The sequence below is a fragment of the Andrena cerasifolii genome, chromosome 11, assembly GCF_050908995.1.
Source record: "Andrena cerasifolii isolate SP2316 chromosome 11, iyAndCera1_principal, whole genome shotgun sequence".
Classification (NCBI taxonomy): domain Eukaryota; kingdom Metazoa; phylum Arthropoda; class Insecta; order Hymenoptera; family Andrenidae; genus Andrena; species Andrena cerasifolii.
Window position 1 is genome coordinate 4,605,800 of NC_135128.1, and position 26,402 is coordinate 4,632,201.

The 26,402-nt window shown below is 42.4% G+C and overlaps 1 protein-coding gene and 1 pseudogene across 2 annotated transcripts in view; both read left to right on the forward strand.

Annotated features, from left to right (window-relative positions):
• LOC143374557 (uncharacterized) overlaps nucleotides 1–26,402 on the forward strand; it is a 443,017-nt gene that overhangs the window by 66,024 nt on the left and 350,591 nt on the right. The window lies entirely within an intron of this gene.
• LOC143374883 (cytochrome c oxidase subunit 1 pseudogene) lies at nucleotides 5,079–6,204 on the forward strand (annotated as a pseudogene).

A 26,402-nucleotide genomic window follows, 5' to 3' on the forward strand; every position in this document is an offset into this window, starting at 1 on the left:
TTCTTGAAAACAATGCCACGTGTTCCCAAGGAGTCGGGTGGATCATGGGCCCTTTTCCACTACGGATTTGTTTTTTCTCAGCGTGAAGAAAATTTAATACCTATGATTCTGTTCACTGAAACGTAGATGCTACTATATTAGGAGGCGGTGGAATTACACCACATTGCAGGGACGAATTAATGGTAGAAAGAAACGAAAATTTATGCATAGCTATGTGGCACGTGCCTGTTCTCCACTGAGCGCCTCAATTCTTGATCTACTTGGGCAGCGAGATCGATGGAAATTCATATGGCGTTGGTGTTGCTTTGATTTTATTCGTGGAGGATTATGTTGGTGGGATAGTTAAGTTTGTAGAACTTGCAAACTGTGAAAATTGGGTTAGAAATTTAAACTTTGCTAAAATGTCGTAAAACATGCTCAGATCAGTAATTTAATTTCCCCACTAGTATCACCTCGAAGTTCAGAGACCCCGTAAGCAGTCAGAAACTCTAATTTTCACTGAAACTAAAAAGATTAGAAACTCCAAACTTTCTAATCACGTCCTCCAACACGCCCAACACCGAGACTAAATTCCCTTCAGAGATCGCCTCGAAATCCAAGAAATCCAAGGTCCCCTAAAAAGTGAAAAACTCGATTTTCCATTTCCCGAAACTAAAAACTATGAAACCCCGAATTTCTTAATCACGTTCTCAAACACACGCAAGAGGGACACTAAATTCTCTCGAGGGACCACCTGAAAATCGAAAGCCAAGATCTCCTAATAATTCGGAAACTCGATTTTTCATTTCCTGAAACGAGATAAGTTTGAAACTCCGAACTTCCTAATCACGTTCTCCAACACGCCCAACACCGAGACTAAATTCCCTCCAGAGATCGCCTCGAAATCCAAGAAATCCAAGGTCCCCTAAAAAGTGAAAAACTCGATTTTCCATTTCCCGAAACTAAAAACTATGAAACCTCGAATCTCTTAATCACGTTCTCAAACACACGCAAGAGGGACACTAAATTCGAGGGACCACCTGAAAATCGAAAGCCAAGATCTCCTAACAATTCGGAAACTCGATTTTTCATTTCCTGAAACGAGATAAGTTTGAAACTCCAAACTTCCTAATCACGCCCTCCGACATACGTAGCGCCGAGACTAAATTCCCTCGAGGGACCACCTCGAAATCCAAGATCTCGTAAGTAGACAGAAAATGGAGCCGGATGGGCGAAAAAGGGGGGACGGGCAGAGCACGAAAGGCTGGATAATCCGGTGGATGTAAGAGGGTCGAATGTTAGAAAGAAAAAGTGTCTGGCCGATATAGTATTCCCCGGAGCTATCAAATTCCGCGCGGATAAAGACGTGGGATACGTCGGACGGCTCTTGAATGGGATTATTAATATTTCCCTTTCCTGCGCTTCTCTCGCGGCCTTTCTCTACGCGTCGCCTTCGAGCGATTCGCGCGAGATACCCTTGCCGATAATTTATGCGAAATCGTGAAATCAAGTTTTACTACTTCTCGCCCATCGAGCAGAGACCTTCTTCGCGGGTACGGCGCATAGATAATTAAGATATCTCCTTCCCAGTGGATTTATTAATATTTCCAGCCCTCCTCAATAGGGTCCCCCTTTACCTCGGCGTCGTACAAAGCGGCGATTTCATGGAAATTGCACGTTCAACTTCAAATTAATTTCCCTTTCCGATCCTATACGCTTGTACCCTACTGCACACGGTAAATCGTATCTAATAGGAAGCAGTTTTTCAGCTTCTTTGTTCAAGAGAAACTTGAATGTAGCTATCACGTCTGCGAGTGATTTTAAGAGTTCGTTGTTATATTAAAATTCTAAATGAGGTGCAAGTTTCGTTAAAAAACCTGCAGCGATTAAAGTAGTTATTTAGTTAGCGGAACAATAAATTAGCCAAACAGATATTCGTGGAGTTGTAGGTACCTGAGACAGAATTTGAGAATACAGATTTAAATTTTATCTTGAACAGTGGGTGCTCCAGCATCCGCCCTAGCAGTAGCACACTCAGGGTTTAATCTTGGGGAAGCCGAGTTGAGCGGATAAAAATATTTTTAATGCAAATTGAATAAGATTCGTGAGGTGATTATAAAAATTTATTTAAAGAATAAAATTCAGATTTCTTATCTTTTAACAAAGTTCCTGAATTACTTCAGTCGAGGTTACATTAATTTCCTTTTTCCTTTTTCTTTCGGTGTGCCCTACTGCACCCTACTCAGCCTTTTCCGTTTGCTTTAAAAAGCTTTCAGCAAAATCTCCCGCGGAACTAGCTCCAAAATTGGTTTCAGTAAAACACCCATCAAATTCTTCGGAACGTGGATTTGAAAGTCGCCAGGGCGTTGGCAATATAATAGATTAAATGTGACTAAATATTAAAAAAAAAAATAGAAGTTCGTAAGAAACCGCAGGAATTTATTGGACAGCCTAATAACTCGGAGCAGCTGATAACGAATGGGGGCTAGTTGCCGATTAGGGACTAGTTGAGAATCTCTGGCGCGATCTATTTCTAACTGACGTCTATTACGGCCACCTTCCTACGTTCCCCGATAATTTCAGCATTCCACAAATCATTTAGCGAGGGCACACGCGGCCAAGCACGCCCACAGGTCCCCGCTCGGAACACGTCCGATAATACGCGCCTCTCGATCGGTTCTTTCCATCCAGTTTCCCTTGAAACGCGTGTCAACCCCGTGTGTCGGAGTCCGCCCACGTCGCCAGGCGATTTGTAGAAAGGAAACAGGAGAAAAATGTCCGCGGCCGGGGACTTTTTTTCCGCTCGACCTGCTGCATGTTTACGTGTGTCGTTTGTAGGAACGGAGCGTCACTCGGCATTTCGATTCGGTAGCCTGTCCACGACTCTGCCGAATCGCCGCTTCGCCAGGCCTAATGGCAGTAACGGCGTTCGTGAAGAGGGATAATCGAATGGCTCGCTCAATTCGGAAACGGACCACCGGTGTACGCGGAATCCCTTATGGGTTATGCTTTCACGTTTCGGTTACTGAAGAGTCACAGATCTCACGTAGCTCGGAGGTTTATGGTTCGGAATAGCGATTATGCGGGAAATGGTGGGTGAAGATTGTACGAATTGCTTGTTCAGGGGTCATTCTACTTTGATCGACCGAGAAATTCGCTCTTTGTTGACACACCTCTTTTTTTCGATCAGCTTTGACATACCTGGGTGGCTCACACCCAGAGCAATTTTTGAACGGCTGCCATTCTCATCTAAAGAATCCAATCGTTATGAAAAAAATAATGGGTAATTTTCAAGGCCTCTAGAATGTATTCCAATAGTTTTTTTATTGAAATTTTATCACAGTTTTTGTGGAAAAATTCTAGATTACCATATGTCGAGAAGAAACGAAGAAAATCTTTAAAAAATTGTAACTTTTACAAATTTCAATATTAGAAGCTGAAAATCTACAGAGTTGTTGCTCGGATATAATACTTTGAGAGAGAAAATAGTGTGTAAGTTGGCTTTGGAAAAAAACTATTTATTTTGCAGATGGAAGGTACAGAGCGTTAATTACAGCTTATGGGTGGCTCACACCCAGAGTGTCAACGAAGGGTTAAGCTATTTTCAAAGATTTTTTCTCAGTAATTACAGCATATACCTAACGAAATAAATCTTTTTCGAATTTATTAGCTACTCTGATTTGCATCGGAGCTGTCTTGAATATAGAAGACCTCGATAATTAAACTATTTCTATTGTCCAAAGCAGAGGTGCGGAACCTGTGGCCTTTCAGGTACCTTAAGTGTGGCCGTTTGACTGAATCCAAATTTTACAGAACAAATCCTTTTATTTTCATTGATACATATTTGTTCGTCAAATGAGGGACACCCATCTACAGAATAAACTGAAATTGCGAACCCCCATGCTGCAACCAAATATTCAAATGCTTTCCAACAAAAAGCAGACACAACAGAGTCATTAAAAGATTAGTTATCTTTAAAATTAACAAATAGTTTTCATTCTTTGAAATTATTAAGTACATAACAGCTACATTTTACATAATAACGTACAATTTTAGGTATATCTAATTGAAGTTTCTTGAATGCATCCTTATTTAATTAATACAGCTAAATTAATGCCGACTGCCAGCACGAAAACGTCCCCCTCCCATGGCCTAAAGTAAAGCTACTAGAAACCCCAAAGAACTCTCCTTTAGCCTTCAACATAGCACCCCATCAGCCTGCCACGATTGCAGGAAGTCAACCATCTCAAGCCCCCGCAACAATAACCCTTCTTACACCTGTAATTTTACTGAATTTCCTCCCCGGATCGACTCAGCCCAGCCTGCCCTCGAATATCGTTTCCACGTCGCAGCAACGAAACAGTCTCATCTAGCTTTTTCTAACCTCCCCAGAGACACGTAGCCACTCCCACCCACGGATAATGAAGCCGGGATGTGTTTTTTTCGCGACGAATAGGTCCAAGTTCCAGGAAACGTGCGTTGCACATCGTCCAGGGCCCCTCGTGGCTGAGTGAAATTATTATGAGAGCCGGTTACGTATGTAAGAGCCGTGGCAAGATGGTGTTCGCTCGCTTGTCGCCGCCCCGAGCAACTAACCTTCCTGTTGTTGCATGACCCATGCCTTCTTCAGCATCTCCTTCTGCCCTCGCCCCCCTCCCCCCCCCCACCCCCCACCTTCTCGGCCTTTTGCCTCTTTTTAAGCGTTCCCCGTCTCCTTTCCGCGCGGCAAAGACACACGCCGCCACGGAACAGCCGGTGTTTTATATATTGCAACACGCACCGCACGAGATTCTTCGAAAAGGAGCACGCAGGATAATTATTCCGGGACAAAGGGTACAGCCTGGCCCATCGTGTTCATCGACTCTGCCCCAGGACCTTCGCTTCGACTCTGTTTCCTTTTGCACCGAGCTGCACTGTCCAGGGGATGTAAAGTTCGCTGTCAGCCTGCGTCTCTGTGCTTCTCAGCGGAATCTAGGATTCTGTGCTGCAGCGCGGAGTGGTTGGATTTGAGGTAACGCGGGGGAACATCGATTTATTAGCATTTTTATCGCGGTGAGTGCTGCTGCAGAGTTTAAGGCTGCCAGTGGGACTTGAATGTAATGACTAAGAAGAAGATCGAACTGCAGCACTCGCAAGGCTTTCGGTATCTTAGAATGTGGTGATAAAGAATTTTCGAACGAAGGGGTGGTGAGAATAAATTTGGAAAAAATAATGCTTTTTGCTATTTCTCTGTCGCCGCTTTATAGGACATAAAAAACCATAGAAGTTTGAATTTAACTTCTTTTTTATATCTTTTACAGTTTCGTAGATAGTCACAATAATCTGAATACTCGACATTTTTTGTGGGGGTGTTTTGCACCCTTAGGACTGTTTTATTGGGAAATCAAAAAATAGTTACGTTATTAGCATAATTTTTTTTTAATTTTCGAGTTGACGAATTTGTCAATTATAGTTTTATTATTATTGCGTTGAGTCTTTCGCTGTTTAAGCCTCCTTTTCCCTTCTTTTAGTGAAAAATCGATTTGGGAGGTATCTAGATTCCCGCTCAAATTTGGTCTTCTGATTGATTTAGGCCACCAGTGGCCCACGTGGTAGGGGACGCATTAAACAAGAAATGCTTCTACCAAGTGAATGGATCCGAAGTATCAGGCACTTAGCCTCTTAATTGCGCCACTGACTTACTCCCATAATAGGTGCTCCTAAGATAACATTTCCACGAATAAAGAATACAAGATTTTGACTCCTACCTCCATCAATTTTAATTATTTTAATAAGAAGAATTTTAAATTCTGGATCAGGAACAAAATGAACAATTCATCCCCCCTGATAATCATACACTCATCATCCTTCATTTTTTCTACATATTACAGAAACTTCATCAATTACAGCTGCAATTAATTTTATTCTTACAATTTTAAATATAAAAAATATTTCAATAAACTGTGATCAATTACCCTTAAATCCATGATCACTCTCTTTATTACTGCAATCTTACTATTATTATCATTACGTATACTATCAGGTGCAATCACAATATTATTATCAGACCGCAATTGAAATTCATCATTCTTTTATCCAATAGGAAGAGGAGTTCCCATTCTTTATCAACATTTATTTTGATTTTTGGTCCACCCCGAAGTATACATTTTAATTTTACCAGAATTTGGATTAATTTCGCGCATTATTAACAATGAAAAAGGTAAAAAAGAAACTTTTGGTAATTAGCCACTTAAGTGTCGCGTAAGAAGATGCTGGAATTCAATTGGGGAAATTTTAAAATCGGTCCCCCACTCGTGTGAACTAGATACCTATCTATGAGGAGGCGGATTCTTGGCATTTGATAGGCTTGCTTTCGGAAAAGAATGCAGGGACAGAATTTACGTTGGAATCGTGGGGGTTTGGCATGGTTATTCAGGAATATTTCATTGAGAGGCTCGAGCCTGTGTTCGTACAGCACGCTCGTTCGAGGCTCTCGAGCCTGGTTATTCGCTCGTCGATGTCATCGGTGCCTTGGGCAACTATATCCTTCTCGTACAGCTGACCTCGGTGGACCTCTAAGAAGCCCAACCCAGTCTACCAACCCACCGACCCACCAAGCCCACCATTAGTAACCTACTCCGTTACCGCCGACGATCAAGGCGATTTCGATTCTCTTGTTCCTGCTTGCGAGCAGCAACGATGCATTAAAGTAATGATATACGCCGTGTATTGGGTAAAAAAGGCAACCCGCAAAAATACGTATTTTACGTGTTATTCCGCGGGGGGGACTGTGCACTACTCGTTTTACTGCGAGGGGTAGCGAGTGAAGTTGTGCTCTTTCGTGGTGATAGTTGAAGTGGAAGTGGGGTGGAAAAGCAGAGGGGTTGCTTCTGGTATTCTGCTGCTGGGTGTTGATTGTAGAATATGGTAGAATATTGGGGAATAGAAGGGGATAAGAAGCTTTGGATAGTGGATCGTCTTAGGTAACAGAGAAATGATATAAAAAAGAAAATATTCTGGGAATCCAAATCATTTTACCCTCCTATTTTTTGTAGCAATAAGCGTAGTACAGTGTCTAGATTTTTTAACCCAATCATTACCCTAATGATTTCTGGTTTGAACGACGGTAACTGAATAGGTAAATTCAACAACATCTGTTTCTTTACTTCAAATTATTTACTCTTAATATGTGATAAATTAAACATAAGTGTATTAATTATAGTATGAACTAAGTGGGAGCTGCATGAACACTGTAAAATATAAGTACTTTTCTATAAAAATAATTTACTGTTAACGGTTTTTTTTATAAAAATTTCGTATTGTTCAAAAGGGTGCTGGACAAAACCATGTGCAGCGAATTTTTTCTTGCTCATCACTTCCACGAGTAGCTGCTTTGAAATTTCTTAAAGGTGGTTAAATGTCTTCACGCATTAGGTCTGACCCTAACGGTACTGTTTCTACTTATTCTGTCCATAGACAAAGTTTCACATTACACTACTTCTGACTTTATTCACAAACTTACACTTCTTGCATCTCTGCAATTAATTTTAACACACTTCCTTTCCATTACCCTATTTTATGCAACCATCGTTTCACTATACATAATGTACTTTCAGTTTGAATATTCTGCACTCCTTACTTTTCACAATTTTCTCTGCTAAAACAGCTTAGTTTTAATTCTCCAAAGTCCAATCAACCCTCAATTCACCACCACAATATAAATACCAATCAAAAGCCCTGCCACGGACAATACAATACAATTTTCCACTTCAAACTCCATCAAACGAGCCTGAATTCTCACATCTCTCCACTTGAATCCACAGAAATCCACAGAAACAATTTCCTTGCTCAGAAAATCAACAAAACCAAATCGATCCAACTCATGTTGTATTCTCGTGATGTGAACTGTTGCATTAGATATGCTGCACATAGCTCAGCATAGCTTTTGATTTGAAGGGAAATTTAAACTAAAGAAAAGGCGAAGAACTACATGAAGTTGTTGATTTTTCTTGTAATTTCTATTCATCATTAATGAAAGTATGTAAACGCTCGTTCGAGAAACAAATTGTAATTATTTATGTTAACAACCGAAATTGAAGATCTATTCACTCTAAATGCGAGAGTTGACTCTGCAAGGACGTGTTAACGAAATTGTACAAAATATATGAATTTATTCAATCTGGAATTTAAAATTTCTTTTAAATTCTCAAAATTCACGAGTCTGAAACCAGAGCGCATTCATTCAGCAGAATGCTTCAGCATTCCCTGGGCCTCGATCCCATTCCCTGGAATTGGACGCCGTTTCCCGAATATCCACCCAACACTCGTAACAATCCTTCATGTTTCCCAAACTTCGCCATTCAAATTGAATCGCACGCTTTCCACTGACCGGCGCGTGAAATTCACAGAAACGTTTCCGAGCGTTTAGAAAACATTTAGAAAGTGGTCGCGAGCGTTTTATCAATAGACCGCCCCAAGGGGAACACGGGGTGCAATTACGATTGAATTATCACGTACACGGTGTTCCGCGTGTTTCCACCGCAACAGAATTCCCCGGCCCATTGTAATATCGGTAGCTTGTATCGTGGCCTGCTATCGAGCCTGCCAATCATCTATACGGGGTGTTACGGTTCCCTTAACTGATCGCCTAAGCATATCTTTCGCCAGTTTTCTCGCCTCCTGTTCCCCGACTGATGGACACCAGCGATCGTTTGTTCGCTGTCTTACCTCTATTACGGGAATCGCCTTGGAATCATTGACCGTGACAGACCGTATCCAGGACGATCCAGTTTCTCCCTGGTCTCGTTTGAATCTGCCAGCTTGACGACGTACATGCGCCGTTAATCGATCATAGCGCGGTGATGCGGTTTCATGATCGTTCAGAGCCATCCGTACTTAAATTCCAAGCGAGCTCGTAGAGCAGTAAAACTGGCCGGGGTATCGCTGGATTGGAAAAATCGACGTTTATCAGCCTCTCGAATTGGATTGCAGGTTCGCTTCACCGCAGGCGGGAGAAGTTTGGTCAGGTATGACACAGTTGTGAGATTGACGTGTGCTGTTTTTGTTGAGAACACAAACTGGGGTAGGTCATGGATCACTAGTTTTTCAGTGGATTCAGGATGCCCAAGTCCTTTGTGCATAGAACGCGCTATTAGATTCCACCTTTACCACCACCACCAGATTTAAATTCCTATAATTTGCATTGCCGTATGTTTAAAATTGATAGAGCTAATTTTATGGATCGATCTTGACCAACTGACCCTAACTCAATTTAATTGCAAGCTAAACATACATCAACCTAAACATGACGCGATCTGTAACTATTTTTATAACTATATTTTTTCAATATTCTATATTTTTCAAAATTTTATGTAAATATAAAATAAATACTAAAAATAGTGTTAACAGCAACATTATTTTTCTATACTTCTCCATTTTATGCCAGAAAAGTCTGAGAAGACTATAAAATTAATTTCACTGATTAATTTATTACATAATTCCGATTGTAATAATGCCAGTACAAATGAGATATATCTAAATTTTAAATATTACAGACAGTCTTACAACATCTTCACTATGTTTAACAAATATCTAAATTCGTAATCTTTACAGATAATTTTCTCGAAACTGACTTTTGGCACTGAGGCCCTTCTTGCATCCAGCAGTACAATTGAGGTGTGCTTGCTTTTAATCTCGAATCATCTTAATCTCTATACACATTTTCTGATACCTAAATTCTCGCGCAACGTTCACAATCTAACAAGAATTACCTTCAACCAAAATACTAGATTGCTCAAACAAGATATGTAAACCTATCCAAACAATTCGATACCTCGATTTTCAGTACTCTCCTTTACAACACACCAAACTACCACTGATCCTGATATACCTACACACTCGTCACTTACACCAAGAGCCCAAAGAACATAATCGCAAACCTCCACCAACATCCTCCAATCTCGGCGCAGAGCCGAGCGCAAACGAAACCGAAGTTGCCCGTTTCACTGTCGTGTTCCCCACGAAAACACCGGCGAATCCCTGATTTATTGCTCGCCGGGGCCGGGGCAATTACAATTGAAAACCGAGATCTTAAAAATTAGTCGGACCCTTGCGAGCAGCAAGATTTATTCGGTCCCCGCGGAAAGGTGGAGCAGAGGCACGGCGGCGATTTTGCTCCGCCGTTCTTCTTTTCTGCTCCCTTCTTTTCCCTCCGCTCTCGTTCGTTTCTTTTCGTCGAAACGCGAACTCTCGCCGTGAGGAACAATGATATCTTAACTGGGATCTCAATGGGGTTAATTAACACGAGCGGGAACCGACGTTTGCGGAGGCGAGAGATAGAGAGGAGGGGACCTGGCTGGCTTTAGCACAGCCACGGCTGCCCCGGACGATACCGCACCGCACGCTCGCCCCGGCGTTAACCAAATTGATTAATCTCCACTTCACCGTCGATTAATTATTGACACGGTTTTTGTTATCCAGACATCGGCAATTATCCGCTCGGTAGCGGCGACTGTTTGCCCCCGCAGGCGCGCGTGAAACGGCCCTGCCTTTCGCGAATTTCAAACTGCCGCCAGGATTATCTGCGCCGGGACTCAATTTTAACCCTTAACTGGTACACTGTTTTTGGCAAACGTGGCTGGCATACCGGGGTCGTGGCAGACCCCAAATAAAAAAGGACACAGAAATTTGTAAAGTCGACCCTGAATCAACCCCTATGAATATTTTGCTCTTAGGTAATGTGTAAAATAATAGAAACCTAGAAAGTTAAACTATTTGTTAGAATATAATGTTTATTTATTTAAGAAAAATAAAAGTTACACAGTCGATCGTCAGTATAATAATAATAAGAACTGTGTAAAACTTAAACTAAAAGTAATAGAAAGAATAGTCTTTAGCGCGATACAAGTTAACGGTTTGGAGGGTTTTCTCGGACTGAGAAGCGCAGGGGTCGAGAAGACCGTTTTCCCGTCTTTTGGGTCTCCTGTAGCGAAAGAAAGGAAAAACTCACAAGTCACCGGGTCCCCAAAGTCCCTGACACTCCAACTCCAGGAAACAGTCCATCGTTTTACACATTCCAACACTGTTTTTGGCAAACGTGGCTGGCATACTGGGGTCGTGTCAGACCCCAAATAAAAACGGACACAGAAATTTGTAAAGTCGACCCTGAATCAACCTCTATGAATATTTTGTTCTTAGGTAATGTGTAAAATAATAGAAACCTAGAAAGTTAAACTATTATTATAAAATTAATTAGAAAAACAGCTTACAAGCTTAGGCAACCAAAAATTTTGCAGCGAACTTTGCGTGCCTGGGGTCATGAGCGACCCCAAGATACCAGTTAAGGGTTAATTACGACGGAGTGCCTTTTACTGGTGTATCTACGAACCACTGGCACTTTGTATTTCATAAATAACAGTGGCTTGAAGAGGATCGATAAAGGTACATAATCTGCCTTTATCTCTAATACGAGATAAGGCTCTAATAAAAAAACCTTGAAACACTGTACCTCGGAAATGAAGCATTTGCAGGCTTATATATTTTTTTTATTAGTGCGATAAATAGAATACACTCATAGAGTGCCTTCCCTTATTTTAGGAACCCCCTTATACACAAATTCTCAGTAATATGAAACGAAAGAACGCGTATTTTAGATTTTACTGTAGCGCAATTTTGGGACTATTCCTCAACTAAGCGGTTGAACAATATTAGAGCAGGGTATCTCGTGTTGCCAGCTCTGGGTCGCAAAGATCGGTGGAAATTGTGGTCGCAGGATTGTTTCTACAAGGGACGCGTGTACGTGCATGTATTAGGGGGTCAGGCCAGGGCATTGCCAGGCAATAAGACAGCGGCGACTTCCTTGTTTGGCGACGGTCGCGATCGAGAGATCGCAATTAGGCTCACCGCGTCAAAGGTTCTGGTCGGTGGGCTCTTATCTCGTTGCGCCCGTCTTGTTCACTTTCTCTTCTCGATCAGGCCTTAGCGATTTCGGGGGAAGGCGAGATCGTTGAACCACTTGCCACGAGATTTTCGTGGAAGCACACGTACCTGGACGTCTGCGCCCGTTCCTTGCTCCGAAAATAGAACAGAGATTACGGAACGTCATCGAGAGATCGGTTTCTTTGGGCAGTTCTTACCTCCGGCGAATATTTCGCAGGATTAAATTTTGTAAGAGACTGCGATGCTGCTTTCTTGCCTGATAATCACAAGGAGCAATTAGAATGCTTACAGAGACTAGAAAGTAATTGTTCTATTTTTTACAGTAATGAAAAACGAAATTATAATAAATGTCTAATTGTGTTGTATTTGGTTTACAATTATTCTGAGAGGCGATACAGTTTTAATGGTCTCCCTACCTTGACGGACGAAAAATGATGCGAAATTTGGGAATTTTTTTAAACAAAACCATTAAATTTATTTGCTTCCAGCTTCGTGGCTTTATTTGTCAATCTTTAGAGAATTTGAAGAAAAAATTGTATGCAAAAATAGTGGTTATATCCGGAGTTATAGTGCCTCCAATAGAGCGCCTTGCAAAAATCATATGCGCATGGTTAGCGTAAAATCAGCCGTTGTAGTTGTCTGAAATAGAAATTTGGAAAAATTGTGTAATCTGTATGAGTGTGACTATCGTTTGAACTAGATTAAGTGAGAAACACTGAAAAGTAAAAAAAAATATGGCAGCGTCTAAAACAGACATTGATTTCTGCAAAAAATCGCTACTTTTTTAAGTCGCAAAAGTCTAATTTTGCAAAAAGCAACTTCGCTTTAGTAACAATGAGAATGGGACATCTACTGAAGATATATACTAAGTTTGAAGTAAATCGGGTGATTGGTTTTTGAAATACCATGCTAACCAATTCGAAAACATCGTTTTGAAAAAAACGCGTTCAAAGTTTCAGGTACCGTTTTTTTAATTAAACTTTTTTTATAAATTTTCCATTAATATAATTCGAGGGTTTCTCTTAAAAAAAATCCCAAACATTGGAGACCCCTTAATAGCAAGTAACATTTTACATTAATTTGCATTGCAATAAATTTGAATATTTATTGAAGAAATAGTGTCTCGTATTGTATAAGTTCCCCATCGGGTTTCCAGCTCCAGTAGCCGTTTTGAGTGACACTTAGTAACTTCAGCAATTTCGAATAAGGTGTTTAAAATACGACACCGTGGAAACGCACCGTAACAGTGGATTTCATTTCATTTCCCAGCAGGCTGACGTGCCGATCCCGTTAATTTCATTTCCCCGCAAGCTGTCAGCCATAAAGTCTTACCGTCGAAGAATAAATTCCCGCGGCTGAATATTCAATCGGAACATTGAGAATTTTCATTCCCGCCGTGAAAAGAAACTGCACCCGCCAGCGTGTCATTTCCATACGCTGGAAAATACTTTTTATAGCATTTAAATGTCACAATATTTTCATGACGCAACGCTCGCTCGCTTGGAGGTTAAGTCACTCGCGCCCGCGCATGCGCGCGTGCACGCCAGGCCGGCCCCGTATTACTGTCAATCACTTTTCATTTAGTACGCGCGCAGCTTGCGAGCATAATTGAAAGGTGCCCGGTCGCAACAGAGATTTCCATAAAACGGCGTGTATCAGGGAAACAATTTCCCCCCTAATGGCTCCTATTCTTCTTAAGCGTTTAGAGCGCCATTACTACGATTATCTCCGTCAGTCGTGTAATTCCTGTGACAGATAAGCTTCCTCAAAACTATTAGACGCCGCAGCTCCGGCTAATCGTCAAATGAGAACGGTACATCCTTTTTCGTTCCGAGAAAGTTGCAATCTCTTGGACAATTATAGTACAGCTACGCGGCTATTACCCTTTTTCCAGCGTCATGCATTCGCACCAGATGGATTCGCTCGAGCTCGTTGCGTCACGTGGGCCATTTGATTGCAAAAGGAAAGTGTTTTTGAACAACTTAATTGATTCCCTCCGTGGTTACACAAGTCTGATGTATCACGTACATATGTCTTCAGCGATGACAAAGTTCAGAGGGCTTACCCGAGGGGTGCTTCGTACACATCGCGTTCCCTAAACATAAGGCCATCTGATCACCACTTGCTGAGACCCTACTGAAATCTTTTAATTCAAAAACATTTAAAAATTCATGAAGAAGTTAGCTCTACGATGCAGGTCGACAAGTGCCTTGTTCCACTATTTTCTTTGTCAACCATAGAATTTATAAAATATTCCAAGTTCACAGGGTTCTTAATTGCCTACTCATCGCCTGTTGGAGGAAACAGTGTCCAATATCCTCGAATTTTGATGGAAAGTGTCGAGGTACACAGGTTTCATTGTATCTGAAAGAACGAAGGATTCCGCGATGCCCCAGGCTCGGGTATCAGCGAGCGTGCCTTACAAAACGGCACAAAGTCTCCTCAGCTTTCGTATAATCGTTGCCTCGCAGCTTCCGGTATAATAGCTTCCGAGAGAGCCTCATCGCCGGCTGCAACGACGACTTCTTGCCCCTTCTTTTTCTCCCTGTTATCCCGCGACTGGTGTGCCGTGGTAGTTAACTTTTTGCCACGTGATCGAGCGACACGGTCCACGTGCCACGTGTTCGGGCTAATACCTGAAATGCTTTCCGTTGATTGTGAGTCAGCCTGTCGTGTATTCCCTGCCTGCCGTAAGAAAATGCTGATCGTTACTGAACCTCGCCGCTCCGCGATAACGGTCCCCGCGGTTAGAGATGGAAAACCCGAGGCTGCGAGCCTCCCTGGCTGGAGGGAAGGTACTCTTTGGGAAACGGAAGATTTCACGGTGGATTGTGCGTCGAAGGGTGATTCTGCAGGGTTCGAAGGTCAGTTGAAAGCTGATTAAAGAAGGTGTTGAAGAACATGGCGGTTGAAACCTTGAGAGGAGGTTTGGGTCGAGTAGTTAGTTTGCGAGAAGTTGGTTAAAGGGTCCTTGGAAACAACAGTGAAAGAGTTAGGTGCCAGCTTTTCGGAGAACCCAGGGTTGAGGGACAACTGAGGAATATCAGAATATTTATATCAACGTTCCGAAAATGTGAAGGTATCACGCGTCGCTCCTACTATCCTCCATGCCATTTCGAGACTGTATGAAGTAGAAGCTATTTCTTAAAGTCACGATCGCGCAGCATCTCTATAGAGAAGAATATTCAATGAAGAAGGCGATGCCGAACCAAGGAAGAAGAGAATATTCTACACCCATGGAGCTTTTGCCACAGTGACAACACAGTGCATCAAACTGCCTCGCCATCTGCCAATAACGAAACAGGACCTAGCACAATACACTCGACTCTTCTCCGAGAATAGACTTGCCATCGCGAGGAGCTTAAGCAGCGTCCGACTGAGAGGCAGACCACTGGGGAACGAGCATGAACGTCGACTCGGGAGTACTAAGAAAGCTATTAAATAATTACAGTAAGCAACCAGCCCGAAGGAATTGCAGTCCACGGCTGACAGTAATCCTCGTCATAAAACGCGAGGGAACGAAGTGTATCGCGGGCCTCGCTCCTCGTCGTCGCCTCGATGATCGATCAGCCTGGACAAACTGGTGTCCGTCTTATAACGGCCCTAATCTCTTTCTATCAGGAAGGGGCTGGGGGGGGGGGGAGGGATTAAAGTGGGGACCTTATACATCCCTCCTCCCCCTTCCAGGAGTGGCCATAAGTAATCACGTCGACCCGTGGTAGTCGCCAGGAACTGGATGAAGAAGAGGGTGACGAGGCGAGAGGAGGGCCACAGAGCCGTGGCAAAAAGAGGAAGCCCGAAGAAATGCGGCCGAGAGAGAGCTCGGGGGGAAAAAAGAGGATCGGGCTGAAAAAGTGACTGCAGCGAGGGAACTCGGGCGCGGCCCTTCACCGACAGCACGAGGAAGACAAATAGAGAAGCGCGGCGCTGGGCAAGGTGCCTCCTGGATGAATACCGCGTCACGATATCAAGTGGACGGGATACTGGAGCAGAACGGGGTGCGGGAGCACCCTGCGTTGCGTTTCAACGCTGCGTATTGATGGGACGGAAGATTGCTTGTCTGGGAGGTATGGTAAAGTCCTGGAAATGAAGGGAAATCCTGTTAACGTTGAATGGAGTCATTGGGTGCTGTGCGAAGCTTGTATAGAGTATGCTGTTCTCGTATTGGTAATTGTGGGTGAAGAGTTATGGGATGCAACGTTGACCCTGCGTGGAGTATTCTGTTCTCGTTTTGCTGTTCATAGGTGAAGAGGGTTATGGGATGCTATATGAACGAGAACCTTGTGTGCAGTACTGTATTTTCTTAGTGGTACTCATGGGTGAAGGGGGTGTGGATTTCCATGTCAAGAGTAGGTGAGGGCGGGGATAGTTGAACCATGGGAATAGTAGAACCACTGAGGATATTTCGTTTTCTACTAAGTAGCAATCTTCGGCTGCCTTTATTAAATATAGTTAGTTCTATGCATAACCTAACCTCACATGCGTTTGTAGAGACGTGGAGTGTTTGTAGCTTTTAGTACTTGGAATTAAAACTTTTCTGTTACCTAAACCGCTGTATTTCCTGACCTTTTCATTTGTCGAAAAAAGTTTGTTGTCATTGGTAAATTGTTCTAAATTACGTCTAATTTATTTTTGCCGCAAGTATATTCATATTCTGGTATTTACGTACTAACATTTTCGGTTCAGAATATGTTTTATTATTTTGGGGACATTCGTAATTTGGTTATGATCTGTGGGGCTGAATTAACCACTGTTGGGGGTGATACTTGAACCACTCTTTGGTTTAGATTATCCGAATTTTTTACAGGCTGTCTAAATGTGGTGGGAAGTTATAAAAGAAAAACAAATCCCCACGGTTAACCCAGAAAAAAATGCTCAAGGAAAAGCAAAATCTGACAAAAATTCGTTTGCATTAAAAAATGAAACAAAAACAAAGAAAAAGTAAGAATATTTGCCATATTGGTTTTCAACGGCACCATTTGTTCAGGGTAATAAATTTATATTTTTGAATTCGAAATTTCTGAATTCTAGACGTTTTAGCCGCCAAATATGTAAAAAAAAGTATTATTTTAGTTAAATAGTAATCACAATACCTCAAGCAGAATTTTTATAATTAATTTGAGGATACTTGAACCAAACGAGGCATTGAAGTAATTGTCCATACAATATAAACTAAACAGCATTACATTTCAAAGCGATTTTGCAAAAGGATAAAAGAACGTCTGTATTTTATTTTATTAAACGAAAAACATAACGAATACAAATTTTTCATAGAGAAATAACGATAAACAAAAAACGTGGTTCAACTCTCCCCATTCTCCCCCACTATATTTTCGTATTGGTACTCATGGATTACGAGGGTTGCAAGTGGCCACGTAAAGAGTACTATATTTTCGTATTAATTGAGGCATTGAGAGCAATACCGAACTAACCCACAATTTCTGCTTAATTGAGTTAGTAGCAATTTCTTCCAATAAACTATACTAACAATATAAAATAGGAAAGCTTATTTCTTTTCAATGTAGGTTAGTCCGTTTTTATTCCCAGTGCCTCAATTGGTACCTACATTTCCATAATCTACCTAAGTTCCACAAATCACAAACGCGGTTGGTAGACCTAAACATTAACAAGCTCTTAAACACATTACACGACGCCTAATATTTTCTCCCCGTTCCATTGTCCCCTGTCGTTTCCCATGTGCTCCGAGGTTGACGTGGAAGGCCACAATATCAATCGCCTTTAATTACCAGTAGAATCCATTGGCAAGGCGCGTTGAAGCGGAAGCAATCTCGGCTCCGTCGAGAGGAGCCGAAGGATGAGCAATATCGGGGCAAGGGATCATCTCATTTTCGATCTGGCCTGCAACGAGGCCTTGGAGATGGGCCCCCGTTCGATTTTTCTTTCTCGCTGCCAGATGCAGGCGAAACGTAGGATGCTGCATAAGCGCTATGACGTATCTACCATCGGTAATTATTGCTGATTAACGACTGGCCGCTCCGTTATCTCAGCCGCGTCGTACAACAGCGACTCGATAGCTTCGATCGACCGCGATTTCGACCCCCGAACGAACTTGTCAAACGGACCCAGTACACCTTAACGGGCTCCGTCGCAAAAGGAACAGAAAAACTTCGCCGGCCACGAAGAGAAATAAATTTTCAATGGTATTCAATGAGGGTATCTCGTTGGTACGATTTGCTGATCGCAATTATCGATCATCCCGCGCCAGAGATTACCGAGGCTCGATGAAATTAAGTGGCCACGGGGTCAGGAGTTAAGGGGAATACATTGTATCGTGCTCGAAATGAAAACGCAGCTTCACGGAGGGAATGGGGATTATCTTCCCGATGGGAGGGATTTTACAGCGAAGTCTTTGCCATTTCGTAACAATTTCTTTGTAAATCTGAACATTCGCAAATATTAGGCTCGTGCCGTTTTTGTTCCACGAACATTTAAAGCCAGAAAAAATTAAATATTAGGCTCGTGCCATTTTTGTTCCACGAACATTTAAAGCCAGAAAAATTCAATATTAGCTTCGTTTGGTATCATTGCGAAGCCTGTAATTTCCTCTACTTTACTACGTTTAAATTTTCTTCATCTGCTTCGTCGCTTTTGCCTGCAATTTAAAAACCATGGAGTGTCAAGTCGATAAATACAAACGTTTCTGATACTTTCTATTATTCGAGTTAAATCGATATTAAATTTTTTTTAGTCTTGAAGAGATGCATAGTAAATTCCATCAATCAGATGTTCTATTGAGTTCATTATTTAAATGAAGAAAATCCTAAATAAACCCATGATTTTCATGCGTCCAAGGTGGCACCCCCTTAAAGATAAATCCACTTGTGATCTCGTAAAATCAAAGTACACGTTTCCTTCAAACTTGCGAGGTACTTACAGTAAAACAGAAAATCACCCAGGAGGTTAATCATCTCTGTACAGTCATGTAATTATCCCATAATCGTTAAAAAAAAAACTCCAATCGAAGTAACACGGAAGTCCGAGGTTTCTTAGAAATACGAAATTCTACACGTGCCTCGAGTGAACCCGGGGTACCGTGAAAACTGGTTGCATAAATTCGGGGAACTTTTTTTTCCAGTCTCTGAACTCCCGAGGGAACGTTACGTAAGCGACTTCGCTACTGATACGCTAAAAACACCCTCCATAAAGGATTGTCCGAGCGTGGATCACAATTCTGCTGACGCGAGCTTGCGCAATAATAAATATTTCTCGATAAATCATCGCGCGGCGGAGCGTAATGCTGGCCGGCAGCCGCGCATATTATCAATCATACGAAAAAGCGTTAAGTACATAATAAATTACTCGAGCCTCCTGGAAACCCGTGTTACGTGAAAACTCCCCCGGTATTCAATTAGCCGTATCTAATATCGCCATGCGACTCGATATTTCAAACTTTCGTGGTATCCGTGCGCGGCCGGCTAAATAAAAAGTCCGGCCAAGATGCCGACGAATGTATCGGCTCGTTCGCATTACGAAATTCTGCGTGAATTTCTAATGTCCGTTCGGGATTGGAGCTAATGGCACGTGTCCGCGCTCAGGGTTACCGAAGGATATAATTTAGATATTCCAGCACGGTTTAATTCCTTTTATTCGAGATCAATGGCTGCTAGTAGAGTTCTCATCGCCCCTGGAATTCCATCTCGCGGTATTCAGCGAACGAAAATTCTTGGTTCAGCTTGGGGAGCTAAGTTTCTTTCGTTTAATTGAATTCTTTGTAGTATTCTGTCGAATACGTTCGGTTTGAGTGATTTTTGATAGGAAGTATTAGCTGCAGGTATTTTCTGGAGTTATTGGAGAAAATGGGATAAATTAGGGTGACCTACTTAAAACTCAGCTATTTCTTTAGTAGGAGGACCTCTCGTATGTGTATTTAAATTTAAAACCTAGTAAAGAAGAATGAACTTCTCATTTTCTAAAAAAAATTCAAGTTAAACTGAATTGTTTACTCCACATATCTAGTCTTTTTATAAAAATTTTAAACATATGATTTCGGCGCACAGTTTCGGTCAATTAAATTTAATCCTTAATTGACCGAAACTGTGCGCCGAAATCATATGTTTAAAATTTTTATAAAAAGACTAGATATGTGGAGTAAACAATTCAGTTTAACTTGAATTTTTTAGAAAATGAGAAGTTCATTCTTCTTTGCTAGGTTTTAAATTTAAATTTTTTAAAAAAATTTTACAGTCCAAATTCCAACTTCATTACACATCTAGTCTACCTTTCAACATAATAGCTTCCTCTTCCAGAACACTCGTTTCAGTGATAGAAATCGACAAAATCACCCGCAGAAGTAAACCAGAGAAGCCTTCCTTATGCTCCCCCTTATACACGTGTGCAACTATATTATATTAACTTATTAACTAGGGAAATGGAGTTAATTTGTCAGGGGAGTTTAGTAGTTGTTAGCAGCCTCCTAGTGAAAGTCTCGCGTCTGAAATATTCGAACACTTCAGTACCCCGCTGTCAAGCTAATTCGAGCCAACCCGAAAGCTTCCAACTGCTCCCAATCGGCGTCGAGGCGCAAACCCAGAAAACAGGATCCAACGTTCGGCGTGCTTCACGAAATTCCAGCTCGCGAGTCCTGCGAGAGAAAGGGAGAGAAGGTTCGGCCGAACCGTGGCCACTAAATGAAGATTTATAGGGGGGGCTGCTATTCGCACGCCACGCCACTCAGAGGGCCCCGTGGCACGCAGCTTGCACACATCCTCGTAATCCACCGATACGGCCAGAAATACGGGTGTCCCTTTCGTGAGCTTCTAGCGTGCACGCGGTCGTATGCAGAGTGCACGCACCCGATTGCACACGGGGCGCGCGCGCGCGGGGGGAGGAATAAGTGGCAAGCACGGGGCCCACGGTTGCAATTGGTCGCGATTTTGTCGATGATACCCCGCTCAATATTTATGAGGCCAGCCCTTTGTGAATCGAATGAATTACGAGCGGTGGGATTATTATAAATAGTCGGGTGGCTGATGTATTATTGTCTCGATAGATCATCCAGAAGTGACGGGGTGGGAAGTGAGATATTGCTGAGGAACGGTGGATCTGAGGATCGTTGTTAATGGGAATCGAAGTTCGAGGGTTGGCTGTGAATTTTTAAGGGAGGACATTCACCTGGAGAGCTGTGAAAACTGACGTTAACGTAGATTTTTTTTTAAAGAAAGTATTAACATTATTGCACCTGTAATTTTTTTATTAATTACGTCACATCTTTGGCTGCAATACTTCATTTTTGTACGCCAATGTCCCAAATGCGCAATTCGCTGCAGTGATTTGCGGTACCCACTCCAAATTAAACAGAGTTTACCTGAAAGCAAGATGCGAATTAGTTTCTTAAAATATATCGACCAATGCTGTTTTTGACAGGGTGGATTTTTTATTTGGTTTATAGATTGTTTTTTATTGCCAGAAAGAGGCAAGATTTCATGTCCGGAAATTGAACGTTTGATTTAGACTTCAGAGTGTTGCCGTTTCTTTAAAAATGACCATTTTTTAAATCGGCCTTGGTGAGTCGTCAGGGTTAGTCCACCCTGAGATCTGCAATCTTCTACGCCGGCGTGATATGATCCTTATACCATTCTATATGACGATTTGAAGTATTTCAAGAGTGGTAGAATATACCCCTCATAATACGAAAACGTTAAGTGTTTATTTCATTACAAAAGCCATCACCGAAAAGTGGCCGAATTTTCGGCCGAGAGGGTGGAATGTCCCCTTAAGATACATCCCCGTATACTGTTGACACGCGTAGAAATCTCAGCAAGTTGAACATCTTTATAAAATCATCAATGCCTACATCGACAACTATAATCATCCCCACTTGCGAACAAAAAATCAACATCGAAACCCCTGCTTGTTCTCCACAGGGAACATTGCCCAACAGAAGTTTACAATGTCCTATAATACGGCGCTATCGAGCACGGCTGATTATTCGGTAAAAGTAATTTCGCTCGCTAATAAAGCATTTCCCTTTTCATTAAGAAGATAATACAGGATTAACCACGATACCCCACAAATAACGTGCCCGGTGTGCTCTCCCGATACGAACCCCTCAATTCGCCACTTTTGTTACTTCATCATCCCGGCGTAATTATACTCATAAGACTTCATTCGCAGGAATCTTTAAAACCAACAAGGCGTCTCGCTAAGCGACCGTAAACCCCACGGGCCGAGCCCCTTCGGGGAGCTGCTCAACTTACATCCTCGGCGAAATTGCACGAAATAACGGATCGGCTTTTCGGAAGACAGACGTCAAATTGCTACCACGTTGCGCCCCGAGACGAGCAGCACGAACTCTGTCAGATCGATTATTACGTTCGCCAGGACTTCGCTGGAAGCGACGATTTGCCCCGCACGTTCCCTCCAAATCGATAAGTGCTCCCCGCAGGCGATCCTTGCCCAAACAACGGCACGCCAATCCTCTTGGCAAGTTTTCCATGCCGTTTCTTCCCCACCAGTTTCCCTCCTCTTTAAAGGGCCATTTTTCCGCTGCCTTTTAATTAACCTCCCTCGCGTGTCGCCTGGACGCTCGCAGAAGGGGCGACGAAGCTGCCAACGGTTGATGAACCGTCATTAAACCGTTACGAGTCCTACGAACAGGCGTAACAATCGTCGTAATGGCGAGTGTCGCGTTCCACGATTTATACAGTTATCGAGCGAAACGCACGAAGCACGTACTAACGATCACCGGTTTCAGTTCGTGCCGGGGTAATTGTACGAACATGCCACGCCGTACAAGGGTTATGAGTGTGCTCGGCGTATTAACTGCAACCGTTAAAATCGGGTTACGCGGATTGCCGGGGCTATAACAATGCGTTATTAGCGGTGCGCGTGTGATTAAGACAGCGGTAATGTTATGGTCGTGAAAGTGAAAGGTATTAAGTTCGACGTTTTTATGACGTGGGACTTGGTCAGTTTTGGATAGCTTGGTAAGATAAAGGTACGTACAGTCTGCCGTGAAAGTCTCGTACACATAGTTTCATCAGTTATTAAAAGGGCTGCACGTTTTTGTATTTGGAATTTTTGAGGGTGTATGTGGAGCTTTGTGTGGGTCATTCTTCTGGATGGGGCACTCAGGTTCCAGTAGATGTTCCCATAAGTTGGGTGGAATTGTGGTATTCAGGATGAACAGATTCTAATAGGCACTGTGAGGTGCAATTATATAGTACTGGGGGTTGAGGTGTGCTAATGTTGACCAGATGTTAGTAGACAGTATAATCCACAATATTTTTTCCAAGTTGTATTCGGTATTAGCTGCAGTTTCTTACTGAATATTAAAATAAGTCACTATATTTTTTTGAAATCCCTGAGCATTCAGAGTTAGTACTTCTATCAGTACTACATATGCCGACTGGTATACTGTACACAAGGGAAATAATTTTGATTTCCACCATATTACTTATAAACTGTAATTAATGTCAAGAGGACTGCAGAATTAATGCATACTAAAACTACCTCTGCTTCCATACTTCAATAACTCTTAAGAAAGTTAGCACATACATACTTTTCATAGATGCAACCTTCTATGTAAGTTATTTCATGCGCAAAATCCATGAAGGCGAGCCTTAACATCTAAATTCACCAGCTACACTACTATTCCAATCATTCATCAGCACCAAACACATTCACGATTTCATCAATCTCCTACACCAGCATTTCCCAATTAAATCTTGCCACGGAACCCTTCCAAACTCACTAAAATTTAGCGAAACCCCTAGCCTCAACAATTTTTTCTTATATACCGCGCCGTTCCAAATTTTGCAGTCAGGTGTGCAGTTTTCTTTGAACAATATAGACGTATTTTTAATATTTGTGGGATCACGAAACCTCGCAAGAGGGAGCCCGGAATAAGAGACCTCGAAGGGTCGGCGTTGGTGGAGTTGGTAAGGCGGCTGGATAGTATGTAGAGGATCTGCAAGTAGTGATGGAATTCGAAGCACTTCGAAGCGCTTCGAATCTGTCTTGTACATCAGGCGACTAATTCGAAGCACTTCGAACATGATTCGAAGCTTAAAACTCTTGACAGTCTTGATAAGCCTTGAGTCTTGATAGGTCTTGAAAGTCTTGAAAGTCTTGAAAGTCTCGGAAGTCTTGAACGTCTTGAAAGTCTTGCTTCAAAGTCTTGGTAGGTTTCGGACCCGTATGTACTATGTACGTCCACCGCCGACTCGCGGGACAATACAGTCCTAAACCGCGACCCTGCGAGAATATCTGGCCGATCAGCCTGGCTAGTTTTTGGCAACCAGATGTTCATTTTCAAGACTTTCAAGACATTCAAGACTTCCAAAACTTATCAAGACTTTCAAGACATTCAAGACTTTCAAGACATTCAAGACTTTCAAGACTTTCAAGACTTTCAAGACATTCAAGACTTTCAAGACTTTCAAGACTTTCAAGACTTTCAAGACATTCAAGACATTTAAGACTTTCAAGACTTTCAAGACTTTCAAGACATTTAAGACTTTCAAGACATTCAAGACTTTCAAGACTTTCAAAACATTCAAGACTTTCAAGACTTTCAAGACTTTCAAAACTTTCAAGACTTCCAAGACTTCCAAGACATTCAAGACTATCAAGACCTATCAATACTTATCAAGACTTATCAAGACTTATCAAGACTTTCAAGACTTTCAAGACATTCAAGACTTTCAAGACTTTCAAGACTTTCAAGACTTTCAAGACATTCAAGACTTTCAAGACTTTCAAGACTTTCAAGACTTTCAAGACTTTCAAGACTTTCAAGACTTTCAAGACTTTCAAGACTTTCAAGACTTTCAAGACTTTCAAGACTTTCAAGAGTTTTAAGCTTCGAATCATGTTCGAAGCGCTTCGAAGTGCTTCGGATTCCATCACTATCTGCAAGATCGTGGGTTCGAGTCCCATCGCCCGTGCCCCTCTTTTTCCGTGGTTCCCGAACACCTAGAAATTACAGAACCTATTCTTACATATTTCAATTTTATTGTAAGATAACTTTTTCTCGGAATGCTAAACTTCGTATCGCGGAACCTCAGGGGTTGAGCAACGTTGTCCTACACCAACGATAATCATCCTCCTAAAATCCCAGAATCCCCAAAGATCTCGAATGTCTGAAAATCCCTCTGCTTCGACATAAGACCATAATCCACGCCGCGTCTCCCAGAATGGGTAACCCAAGTCCGCCATTCAGGACCCGCAACCGACCTTCATGAAAAAGATCCAGAACACAGAAAGAATCCAGAGAGACTGAACAGTCCTCGTCCGTGTCAACAGCGATTCCCCGAAATTTCGTGGCTCGAAAAGTTTTCGTCAACCGCAAACAGGATGCGTGCAAGAATGTTTCGTCATTGGCTCTCCTCTTCCACGAGCTCCTCTACCCCCCTGTTCCCTCTGTTTTCCACGGGTTTCGCGGTCGAGCCACGGTCAAGTTACCGGTGCGCCCAGCAGCTAACCTCTCCGCGGATTAATTCGAGATCGTAGCTGGGTGTGTGCGGCCGTCGCAGTCGCGCCTACCTTCGGGTGTGCCCGTGCAGCTCTCCCATTCCGCACGCAACCCCGGGGTCGCGCTATCGGGACACTATCGTCCAAATATTTACGACCCCCTCCCGCTGCCGTCTTTAAAACGGCGAGTTTCATCCACGACACGCTGTAAAGAATGGCGAATCCTCGTTCCACACTTTGGACGCCTTTATTGGCGTACCAGCTGCATCAACCTCGCCTTGATCACCTCTGATACCTGGATTTCTTCATCCCAGTACTGGTTTCCTTGGTGTGTGGCCTCTGGTTGCTCGAGCTTCTTGTGGATTTAGATGGTTTCGATTTGCATGTGGGGTCTTGCCATGAGTCGTCCTCTTGCGTGATACTTCAGCTCAGACTTAACCTTTTGCCTTATAACGAGTCACACTTGTGGTGCATATCGTGTTTCCATTATTAGAGATCTGATCTGGCCAGTGAATGAACACTTAAGTTGCATGACCAATGAATGAACACCTAACAAAATTAACCGGGGGATTGGAGCAGACTAATTTTTTATTCGCTTCGCTCCGGCATCAAAATACTTGCTCCAGCTCCGCTCCTGCTCCGGTCCAGCTGCTTTTTTTTAAATAAAAATTCTGTTAATACTTTCAAACAGTGATCTTTCATTTGCAATAAACCCCATCTTTCTAGCTTTTCATTTTCATATTGAAAAAAATTCATAAAAAGTGCTTAATTTTCGGGCAAAGGAAGCACTGTGCCTCCTTAACACTAGCCCTGCGATATAATATTTTTTCAGTGATGAAAAATTGAGAATTGGTATTTATTAAAAACATTTCATTCATCTGCTCTTATAAAATGGAAGAAAATTCAAATAATAAAAAAAAAGTTTGGAGCAGTGAAGCAGTAAAAATTTTCCTTGCTCCGACTCCACTGCTGCTCCGGACAAAACCCCATTGCTCCGCGCTCCAGCTCCGAGCCCCGCTCCAACGCTCTGAAATTAACAACAACAATACGTACTTGAACTTAATGAAGAACTT